The sequence below is a fragment of the Dendropsophus ebraccatus genome, chromosome 12 (genome assembly GCF_027789765.1).
Source record: "Dendropsophus ebraccatus isolate aDenEbr1 chromosome 12, aDenEbr1.pat, whole genome shotgun sequence".
Lineage (NCBI taxonomy): Eukaryota > Metazoa > Chordata > Amphibia > Anura > Hylidae > Dendropsophus > Dendropsophus ebraccatus.
Window position 1 is genome coordinate 64,895,586 of NC_091465.1, and position 12,822 is coordinate 64,908,407.

The 12,822-nt window shown below is 43.7% G+C and overlaps 1 protein-coding gene across 1 annotated transcript in view; it reads right to left on the reverse strand.

Moving 5' to 3' along the window:
• The window catches only part of CADM4 (cell adhesion molecule 4), a 277,306-nt gene that overhangs the window by 61,026 nt on the left and 203,458 nt on the right, over positions 1-12,822 (reverse strand). The window lies entirely within an intron of this gene.

Sequence of the window (12,822 nt, forward strand, 5' to 3'; positions counted from 1 at the left end):
ACCGGTATCCGGATATCAGTGGTGTGCTAAAATCCAGTGTAAATTTAGCCTGAAGGCTGTGTTCACACATGCCAGCTACTTTGCAGGTATTGTGTGATTTTAGTGAAAACTCTGCAGTTCGGCAACAGTACTGCAATGAAACCGCAACGTGTGTAAACACAGCCTAAGACTTAGGCTCCACAAAAACCTTTGGTTGCACTGGAATTGTTTAACTGCAACTGCAGTTACCCTATGGTACATGACAATGGTAGGAATCTGTGCCATTGATGGAATTTTCTCCTGTTTCATAGGTTTTGCAACAATCGCAGTCATGACATTTTTCTTCCATTGATATGTGACACAAATTCGACATCTATTCCAGGCTGTAGGTATTTCCATTATAGGTGATGGCATAAACCTATATTTGATGCCATCACACGGGTTAGGATCTTTAAACAATATGTATATAGATATAGTCAACCGTCACCCCCACTATATCCAGCCGATCTTACTGTACAGAGCTGTCACCCTACATCATATATACAGTATATATGATGTAGGGTGACAGCTCTATATAGTAACATCGGATGGATATAGTGTGTGTGTGTGTGTGTGGGGGGGGGGGTGACACAGCTGACTATATCTATTACACTTCCGCCATCCGAACTATAGTGACATCATCTCTAGCTGTGTACTAACATACACATTGATGGATGGATGAACTGTGTAAAACTCAAGGTTAAACAGCAAGGTGCAGATTTTTTCCCATGAGAAATCTATAAGTGCAGGTGGTTTCCTATAGCTTCAGGAGATGACAGGTTAATGTTCGCCGTATAATGCAGAGTAATGCATGGATTTTGCAGCTATAAGGTGACTGCAATGCTTTTGGGGTAAAAGTACGGTGCTGACCTTTTGGGGAGGCGGGTGACATTCCAAATGCAGATGACAGCGGTGAAGCAGCGGGGAACGGGTGACGGAGGGGGCACTGGGGGTGACCTGCTCTGCAAAGGGGGGGAGCGAGGAGCTGACAGGCGAGGGGCGCAGAGCTGCCACTTATAAAGGTCAGTGAAAAATGTCATAAGATTTATCACTTCTCTGCAGGCGGCAGGGAAGGGACAGATGGGGAGGGGTGGCAGGGGTGCTGGATCCGAGGAAGAAGAGATGGCAAGGGGGAGGAAGGGAGAGGGAGATAATAAAATGGAACATTGAGTGGCGTCAGATATAAAGGACAGCGCAGGCACAGCACGTGGACACTGCCGCAATAACCGCCTAGGTGAGAGGAGAAGGAGATTGGTTCATTTACTACACCCAAAATGGCAATGTCTTATTCATGTCACTTACACACAAAGTGCTGATGCTGCAGGATGCGGGATAACTGGCCTCCGGACATACGCAAAGTGCCGGCCATTGAGCAGCAAAGCAACTAAACATATACACAGTAATAGCAACTGTATAGTCAATGAATGCAGATATACCGGAGCCAGCCAGAGGACCCCGCCGCCGCCACTGCTGTAGCTTATCGGCCCTGGTACATTGGGGAAGATTTACAAAGCCATGTTATCGGAGTAGGCAGCGTGTCGGCCATATTTACTATGTGGGCTTTCACACCATTCTCAAAAGAAAAAGCTAAAGAGTTGCCAAATAGAGGGGCCAAATAGAGGGGCCAAATTTTATTTACAGAGTGCAGCATTTTTTTGGCAGACATTATTGTAGATGTACATGAGGACCATTCCTCCCCCTAAAAGACTAAGCATGTGGCACCAAACATAATATACCAAAATGATGAATGTGGTACAATCTGCTCCACTTTACCCCACACCACAGGGTGCCACGTGTGACTAGAGACAAGTCTAACACATACATGCTGACACCACCCACTGTTCCAGCTCTGCTTCCAGCTTTATGGCAATTATGTTGGTTACCATGACAACCTATGTTTCCCGCTGATGTCAGTCCCTAGCAGGCCATGTACTTCCCAGCTGTACCACATATAAGGTGTTTCTTGCACGATTCTGATTTCCCACTTTAGTTTAGTGCTACAGGTTTCCTTTGATGGCTACAATGGTTCCTTGGTCCCCAGTCTGGTTGATCCTGATTTTACTTATGGTCCGATTCCTAAACCTCTATGACATCTGCAACTCCTGCCACCAACTGGAGACCATTATAGGAGGGTTTCAGATTGTAGGCTTTAAGGGGTTGTCCACTTTGACCAATATAAGACATGTCTGCCAATGATTGCAAGGATCTGCAGAGTGATTAAAGGAGAAGTCCATCGAATATAACTATGTACCTCTCCCCACCCCCCTGAAGGCGCCGTGTCACAGGCTCTGGGACTCCCGCCAGAAGGCATTTTCCCCCTAGTTGTCACAACATCGTAATACCAGACCCACACACCATCAACCAGGTCATGACTTTCCAGCAGCAGGAGATCCAGGAGCCAGGCGGGAGCCCTGGAGCAGCAAGACAGTGATACAGAGGCATGGGGAGAGGTAAGTAGTGCTTGTTTTTTTGTGTGTCCCCTTGCCCCTGCCAAGTGACACATTTTAACAATCGCTGGACTCTGCAGCACCATAGCAGGAGAAGTAAAGTATTACATGGCCCCTACTGCCTATTGAAATCAGTGGAATGTACACTCACCGGCCACTTTATTAGGTACACCTGTCCAACTGCACGTTACCACTTAATTTCTAATCAGCCAATCACATGGCGGCAACTCACTGCATTTAGGCATGTAGACATGGTCAAGACAATCTCCTGCAGTTCAAACCGAGCATCAGTATGGGGAAGAAAGGTGATTTGAGTGCCTTTGAACGTGGCATGGTTGTTGGTGCCAGAAGGGCTGGTCTGAGTATTTCAGAAACTGCTGATCTACTGGGATTTTCACGCACAACCATCTCTAGGGTTTACAGAGAATGGTCCGAAAAAGAAAAAACATCAAGTGAGCTGCAGTTCTGTGGGCGGAAATGCCTGGTTGATGCCAGAGGTCAGAGGAGAAAGGGCAGACTGGTTCGAGCTGATAGAAAGGCAACAGTGACTCAAATAGCCAACCGTTACAACCAAGGTAGGCAGAAGAGCATCTCTGAACGCACAGTACGTTGAACTTTGAGGCAGATGGGCTACAGCAGCAGAAGACCACCCGTTACTAGCATGGTGTACCTAATAAAGTGGCCGGTGAGTGTATATGTGATGTATGGACGTGCCAGGGCCTCCAGAGTGAGAGACACTCTCTGTAACCATTCAACTCCCTATTCCCTTTTATGACATATTCTACCATCTTTATATTAGAATCCATGTAGAGGTATTTGTATTATTTTCCAATTGACCAACTAGCCAAATGCACGTCTGTTACTTTGGATTTTACAAGAAGGCAATTACATTATGAGATGGTAAATACCAGCACACACCGTATGTAAATATCAAACAAAGGTGTGTCATGTCCACCTGCGCTTCCTGCTAACATTAATATCTAATGCTCCATTTATTTCCCAACTACACCATATATATGACTATATGCATGTGCTCCAAGTTTCCTAAAATGACTTTGATTGCTAGAATCTGTCATTAAAGGAGAAGTCCGGCAATAACAAACTTTTATTAGGCGGCAGGGGCAGGGGAGAAAATGACCATCCTTGATTCTTACCTCTTCCCGTGCCCACAATGAGCCACCTGATTGACCCAGGGCGCCCAGGCATTTTCCCTCAAGTTGTGATGACATCATGACTCGGGGAAAATGCCTGACCCGGCTGATGGACAGCTTGCTCAGCCAATCAGTGACGGGAGCACGTCCAGCCCCAGTCACTGACTGGCTGAACTGGCTGTCAATCAGCTGGGTCATGATGTCAGCTGAGAAGAAGATCTCGGAGGCAAGGGGTCCCAGAGGGGTGATCCGGTGCTGGACGGGCACTGGGGTGGGTGAGCAGTAGTGGTTATTAGGTTCCCCCGCCCCTGCTTTTTCTAAAAATCATAGCAACCTTTAAAGTGTTTAATTCTTCTGCAGCGCCACAGCAGGACAACCTAAGTATTACATGCTTACTAATGAAATCAATAAGTTGTATGTGTAATGTAAGGAGATCATCTACTAGCCATATTGGCTATAAAGACTGAGGTGTTTATTCCTTATTATGACATAATCCAGCTATACATACTTGTACTGGTTTCCCCTTAAACAACCAGCGAAGTCCAGGTTGATTACTATGGATACTACAAGAAAGTAATTACAATCATAATACGGTAAATACCAGCTTAGACATATGTAAATGTCACACAAAGGCGCGCTATGACAACCTATACTTCCTGCTAACATTAATATCCAGCAGGCCATTTATTTCCCAGCTGTACCATATATATGACATGTGTATATATAGATATTTATGCTGTGGCTCAGCTTTCCTACCTCAGTAGTGCTTATTTGATGGCTTCGATATTTGACTTTACTTCCATCTCTTGGTTCCAGATCTGGTTGAACCTGATTCTACTTATGCTCTGATTCTAAGACTTATATTATGTCTGTAACTTTGGCTAAGTTTCTGTGCCACCAATTCAAGACCAAGTTGTGGCCATCATGTCAAGAGTGACGGACCACCGCTGATCTTGGTGATCGGCATTTGTTTACTGAGTCTTTACAATAAGCTTATTTTCCCTTTGACCAACTAGTGAAACCCACGTTTATTACTTTGGATCGTACGCGAAGGCACTTACGATGGTGATACGCTAAATACCTGCATAAGCATATGTAAATGTCAAACAAAAACACTTCTTGTAAAACAAAGTCATAAGCACAAAGAAATATACTCAGAGAGTACACAGGACGTGCTCCACCGGGACGCCGCGCACCTGGCTTCCATCCAAACACTTTCAAGAAATAAGGAAATCAGCCCAAATCTGACTGAAGTGCGGAGTGATTGTAACTTTACCCACAGTAAATTACATGCCAGAGAGCACTCAGCATGGCAGACACAGCTGGCACGATAGCGAAACTGGAGGAGGAGGGGGCAGAAGAAGAAGAAGCAACCGGAATAAAAAGAGAAGATGGGTAAATAGAAGATAGAGAGATCTAGGGGAGGATGATGGGAAGATGAAAGAGCGATAGATGAATAGAGACGGAGGAGACTGGAGATTAGGTTAGAGAAGGTGAAGGGAGCATTAAGAATAGAATGAACTCCACTAGCAGACAGATATAAACATAGACAGTTCAGAGGTAAGAAAATGTATAGACTCTCTGTTCTCATCAATGACTCTGGCTATAATACGGGGGTTACAATGCTGTATTGAAGGCAGTAATTGGTAGTCACCTGCATCAATGCAGCCTCAGATGTTACATAGTACAAAGACATTTAGACAAATAACAGCTGTGATAACAGGAGGCTTGTGATTCGCCTCTGAAGGAATGTAGAAAGCTTCCAAGTCAATGTTATTGAGCAGCGAGCTGGAGGACTTCAGCACCAAGAATAAGGACAGCTCCTTCCAGGTCATTGTCCGGCATTACCCAGCCTGTGGCTTCTCGGCTATTGGAAAACGACAACTCCCTGATAGAATGAGAGCATGGAAACCACCAGGAAACCCAAACCCAATCAGGATTTAGATGGGAATGGTGGCTTTGCAACAGCTATAAAGCCACAGATTGGGGAACATTGTCCTAGAGCACGGAAACAGCAAAGACACGGAAACAGCAAAGATAGTCCCCACAGCCAAAGACGTTCAGGGCATGATGGAGGTTTTGGCCTTGCTGTCATTAAAAACAACAACAATAAAAATTCTGATATGACATGCAGATAAATTAATAGTCTCTGCATTTATTTCTAGATTGAGACATATAATCTCTATACAGGTCTCATAGACTTATAATGGAGCTTGTCCCCTGCAATGAGTCAGAGCAACCACCAAGCCAGGGAATGAAGCGCACAGCCCAGTGCTTCTCCCATGTGCTTATGTAGTGATTGGTGAGGGTCTTCACACTGGGACCCTAACTGATCAAAGCTTTTGTATGTGTCTGCATGCCATGTCAAAAGTTTTTATGAACAACTGTGATGCTTTAAAGCATTACTGTCATTTCCAGTAAGTTATGACATGTTCTAAGGCTGATTACACCACTGGGACACAGCTGGGGGAGTGCACAGGAAATGTGCATTTCACTCCCTGGCTGACAATAAAATATACAGATGGTGGCATCCTCAGCCCTTGCACTGTTACAGGACTTATACTGTCTGTAATTGCCAATCCACATTGGGGCCATAGAATGGGGATTAGAAAGTAGAGAGATTTACAACTTCAGCACCATAGACAGCTCCTTTAATTTACTATATCAGGCGTCCCCATGCTGTGGCTTTCCAGCAGTTGCTAAACTACATCTCCCATAATGCCCTGTGATGAGGGTTGTAGTTTTGCAATAGCTGTAGAGCCCCTGTTTGGGGAACGCTGCTGTATATAGGCTTTTATTATTACTTTATATCACACAAAGAATAGAAAGTCTCTGGATGTTGTGGATACACAGGGGGAAATTAATAATTGAGCCTTAACTTGTACTATGCGGTGTGTGATATTTTTTGGTGCCAATTCTTACACCCCATTCCCTCTAGTTTATGCGTGTAGGTTTTTTTTTTTTATCTGTTGCATCTTGCTCACTGGTTGTGGCTTGTGGAATTGCTTTGGGGCATGATCTGACTGGAGCGGAGCGCACGCTCAACCTATTGTAGCCAACTTTTTAAAAAGTTGAAAAGTCTTTATGCGGTCTGACTTTACCTGATGGATGGCATGGAAATTCAAGAGGCAAAAAAAGCGTCAAATTCATCATCCATGGCATGGCAATATGATACCTTTAAAGGCATATAACATTCACATCAGAGACAAGGTGTAAACTAGAAAAGAGGCGAGAAAACGGTGCTAATGATAAACCCCACCGCCCACAGATTCTGGTTAGCTAATGGTTGTTACCTAAAAGTAAGTTAATGAAGGAAAGGAGATGGATGAGAGATATAAATTACAGATATAAAGTCAGGTCAGCTGTAAGACAGGTACAGACATAAAGAGCATCTTAGGAGAACAAATCTACATGGAGTCAAGGTAAAATACAACTGAAGTAAAGAAGCTACACAGACCAATGAAGACAGATAAAGGCAGAAATAAAATGATTCCGCAACCTGCTCTTTCTCCTACTACAACTCCCAGCATGTCCCGACTGGTACAGGCCTCATGGCATACTGAGAGTTGTAACTTTTCAACAGCCAAAGGCTATATATCTCTGTGTATACAGTGAGACTATAGAGCAGGGCTCTCTAGCTGTTGTAAAACTACAACTCCCATCATGCCTAAACAGCCAAAGCTCCAGCTGTTGCAAAACTGCAACTCCCATCCTGCCTGGACAGCCAAAGCTAAAGCTTTGGCTGTCCAGGCAGGATGGGAGTTGTAGTTTTGCAACAGCTGGAGAGCCAAGGTTCCCTACCCCTGCTATAGAGCCATGATCTGTAGTTATATAACTTCAGCACCAGGACCACAGACAGCTCCCCCGTTCTATAGTCTATTGTTGGGTTTTCAGCTTATGACACATGAAGAACTGGCTGAATCTGCTGCTATACATCTATAAGAGCTGTCTCATATATCACTATGTCAGTGGTAATGAAGTTACAATGCCTCTTACAGGCAAACTGACAACCTCCTCCCACACTGGGAAATAATATCCATCTATAACTTTTCATATTGCTCCATATAACTGATCATTACACATCTTACTAATGCCGCTAGTAATTGCTTCCTAGATTTCCTTCCTAGCAAATAAACATGGCCATGATAGCCAACTTAGTCTCTATAATGCTTCACAATGTCTGTATCTATTACTTTAATAGTGATTCTTTAGAGACGTCTTTTTTTCATACACTGGCTCCATAGACGCTGCATATACTATTGTATTATACTGATCCCTTACCTTCTCCACCCAACAACCCGCCTGACTAGCAATCTTTTGCAAAACTACAACTCCCAGTCTGAAGTTGGTCCTACACATTGAAAAAGTGTTGGCTAAACTCACTGATTCAAGGGGAACTTGAGGATCCCTCAATAGCAAAGTCTGAGCGGGGGTCTATGTTGGCTCTGGGTGAATGCATAATGATGTCATCATGTAGACATGGTGATATCACTACACATCCATTCCAATGGCCTTCTCAATAACAGCCAGTAGTCCATCAGTGAAAGTCCATTATCTTCTTGGAAATCCCATCCCATGGACCCCAAGTTTTTGAATATTAACTATTTACTATTGATCAATGGAATAGAGATAGCTCCTAGTGGTCCACCCTATAAATAACACATGGTGCGTACAAGATCAATTCTTGATGGGGGTCTTAGATGAGCTGCCCACCATTTAACCTGTTACCTCCTTTACTAGCAATCTGTTAATCCAGAATATTAAATTAATGTTGAGTTTGCCCAATCCCATTAACAGCGCACTACTGCAAATTTACCATGTAACTTATTCCATTACATCAAGTGACACATGACACCAATTTTGGGGCACAGCGTAGCGGACGCCTTCCAAAAGGGAAAGGGTTACACTTATTTATTCCATCTGGATTCTTAAAATCCGTCTCGCTCATGAAAATAATTATCTCCACCAAGAACAAACAGAACATGGTGGAGCGGCTTAATCACAATCCGTACCTGTCCTGGGTATTAAGTCAGCACTCTATAAGAGATAATATTCAATATGCAGGAGAGTGGAGAATCTCCAGAGCTTATCCTGGAAAGAGTCAATGAAATAATAGCTGGCGTATGACAGCTCAAAGATGGATCGTGCTGTGGGAGAGGGAATCCCCAGACCTCCCATACATAATGAAAAGACAATGTAATTAGCAATGTGCGTCCAGGGAGAAACAGAAGGGAGGGGTCCTGTGCCGAGACGGCCCACTACATCTACCATCAACAAATGCTCTCTATGGCACTCGGGTGGTAATGGATCTGATCATCCCAGTGGACAGAACATAAATCAGCCTGGAAATGAATAGCAGCTTCACCCGGGCAACGCTATTAAGATCTTTAACACTGTCCTTGCCGAATACCATTTGTGACAACATTAACGGGAATATCGCTAGACCGCCCATAGCTTGGCTTCTCTTCATCTGGGGCAGAGAGTGTGTTCATTGCTGTAGCCTTGTGGTGGAATGACTTGCTTGCTGACATCCACTAACTTTGGCATATACCATGGCAGCAACCCAACATCTAAATAGTTGAGTGTGACCCTTCCATATGCCTAGATTGGCCATAGCTAGATTTGCATCTGGGCAAAGTGTCAGTGCATTGCCTTAGTCTTGTAGTGGAATGACTTGCTGGCAGCATCCCTGACACTCACTACTATTGGCACCTGCCCCACCAGGATAGTCCGAATAGTGGTATTCTGACCAATGTGACCCCTCCCTATGACTAGAAACTGATCGACCTATGCCCATGCTACCAAAAATTGCCACATTTCGACCAACTTGATAGACGCACTTGAATCTCCTAACAGAATGTAAAGTTTTATTGTCTCATGCAAAGGAACAATGTCCGATAAACGTCTTTTTCCATGCTGAATTTATTCTATTCTTTCATATATGGTGGTCAAATATGATTTGTAGGGGAAGCGGATGACAAATTCAACTCTGCTGCATCGGCATAGCGTGACTTCTATAATATGACCGGACAATTTAATCATTCTCGGCAGGAACAGCCATGCGGTTGGTTGGCTTGTGTGACTAAAGCCTGGTGTATTGCACCCAACCTATTAATAATGTATGTAATATAGGGTAAATGGTCCATACCGTGCCCTGTAACCTGCGCAATTCTACAGTTTTCGGCTGTCGGGAAACGGTAGGAGTTGTAGTTTGGCACCAGCTGGAGAGCCGCAGGTTGAAGATCACTGCTTCAGAATAATGATGAAGGGCCCTGGTTATATTTTACCTTTACGCCGCTTCTGCCGCTCTGCACTTTGTTTGTCGCTCTAAGACAGCACAAAGCACGAGGCCATTTCATGCGCTATTGTAAGTGCATTTGGGAGATGCTAGAATTTTCTGTGTCATGATAGAAAATGTGACGACTTGTGAATTATGGGGAATGTAGAAGGCAAGTCAAGCCCTTTAGTCAGTTTGATAAATAACCCCATTTGTGTGTCATGCTGCAGAGACTTCTTGTGGGGAGAGGAGAGCATAAAAGGGTAGTAAAAGTAAAATAGAAGAAAATTGGAGGAAAGTCATAAGATCGCATTCATATACACAACCGTGACAATGCTGGTGACTATGGAAAAGCTTGATTACATGTAACTGAGCCTTCTGAGCCAACTCCACAGGCAGTCTTACAAGAATATATGGCTATAACAAAAGGGGATGCAAAGGATGCAATCTCCTGGACCCCTATGACTGCCAGACCCTACAGTATGGCACATGAGAAGCTCTTCAGATACAATGCCTTCCTTATCTTGTACTGATCCTGAGTTATAACCTATGTTATAGCCAATTCTTCCCTCCACAGCTGTATTCTGAATACTCCAGGCTACTGAGCTTACATCTTTAGGCACCCCTTGCTGGTTTAGTGTCTATACAGAGGTTGCTTCTGTGATTTGTACTGAGGGAAAATGGAACTTTCCCACAATGAAGTGCAACAGACAGTGATCAGCAGAATACTGAGATCTCAGGTAATGGAATCTTTCAGGTCTCCTAGCTGAGGGCAGCATAACAAAGGGGTTTAGGCATAGGTAGTTGTGTTTTATTTTATTTGGTGTTTTCATGTAAAATGAGGTTTAAATGTTGCCAAGACTAATAGAGAAAGCCTGAGTTCTGCTTCCCCTGCCCACTTATAGAGAAAGCCTATGAGCCCTGCTTACCCTGTCCATTCAAAGAGAAAGCTTCCCCCAACATATATAGAGAAATCCAATAAGTGCTGCTTCCCCCACCACACATAGAGAAAGCCTGTGAGTCCTGCTTCCCCCACCACACATAGAGAAAGCATGTGAGTCCTACTTCCCCTCCCACTCATAGAGAAAGCCTGTGAGACCTGCTTCCCCACCCACTCATAGAGAAAGCCTGTGAGACCTGCTTCCCATCCCACTCATAGAGAGTCTATGAGTCCTACTTTCCCCGTCCATTCATACAGAGAGCCTGTGAGTCCTGCTCCTCCTCCTACCTGTGAGCCTGCCTCCTCTGCCTTTTCATAGAGAAAGCTTGTGAGTCCTGCTTCCTTGCTTGTGCAGGCTCACATGCAATTCCTGTTGGACATGTGAGGTTTACATAGAATATTTAGCAATGTACAGGTGGAGAAAACAGGACTCACAAGCTTTCTTTATACAGGGAGAAGTAGGACTCACAAGCTTTTCTATCAGAATATACACACATTTTCCATTAAAATACTGAATAAAATTGTAGAAAACTCTATATCTCACCTCGGCACATGTAAGCACATTGTGACATTGTGCATCAAAATGGGTTCGGCCAATACCCCAGCCCAGCTCTGTTACATCATGTGAACAAGGGTATAAAACCATCCCTTTATGAAGAGGAGTATATATATATATATATATATATATATATATATATATATATATATATAGTACAGTGTATATAACTTCATAGGGTGTTATATTAACAATTGGCAATGCTCCGCATTGTACCAGGCTATACAGCCACCCCATGACTTTTCACTGTTACTACCACCGTGCTTCTCATTTCCTGGGCCTCTCGTGTTTACCGCTTTGCCAGTACCTGCGCAGACAGCGGATTCCCACGAGACTCTCTTGAACTTTTCATTTATTTAATTTTCTCCAATTGGTTGAAAACCCTGATGAGAATATACATAAATAAATGGACAATCCCACCGCTGAGTGATGAGTATAGGGGGAGCCGCGGAGCTATGACGAGTAATTACGGTGGCGCAGAGAAAATGGAATTAGTGAATTATTATGGAAAATGCATTTTTTATTCCAGAGCAGAAAGCTCATGTTCATCCTACCATTCAATTAGACTCAACCCGAGATGACACTGATTAGAAATGACACGGAGCTGTCATACCATAAAATGGACCGCAATCCAGGCAGGCTATATCTCAGGTACTGTATGCCTCCAGTCTGGGCTCAACTAGAAGAATACATCAGAACTAACAAAAATTAAAAGGGTAATCCGGGATTAGGAAAACAAGGGTGCTCTCTTCAAGAAACAGCATCACTCTTGTCCTCAGGTTGTGTGTGGTATTGCTACTTATGAAATGATGATAGCCAAGTTGTAATACCACACATAACCTGAGGACAGGTGTGGTGTTGTTTAAAAGACAGCAATTCCTTCATTTATTGATATTAAGGTGGGGACTCTACGACTCGCATAGAACCTCAATGTATGCCAAAGGAAAAAAAAGATTGCATGCATGGCTAACATAACTTTAGATACTTTTGCACAATGCTCGACAGGGGGTCGATGTCTTAGCAGAAAAAAATGGTCTGACTTGAATGGGAGACAAAAATTGCACCAAAATTTTAGTGCAAAACATTGAACTACAACCAGCTAACATGTGACCTAAGGTTTGACTCGGTAGTCAGAGACAGCTTTTCATCTATTTTAAAGGCCTTAAAGGGCTTATTTTCATTTGTGACATATTTTGGAGCCCTTTTTGGCGTAAGATACATGCCAACATATGGCCGATAAAAATGTAGATGAAAGGTGATTATCCAAACAGCCTGATCCTAAGTCTAGTTTAGACAAGTGTGCTGCCTCTTCATTAAACTCTATGGAGCTCAACTCCATAGATATGATTGGAGAAGCAATGTGCCTGTTTAATTTTATTCAACCAGGGGACCATGGGACCTGGTTCTAGTGTTGGCTGTGTGACTCCATGGTG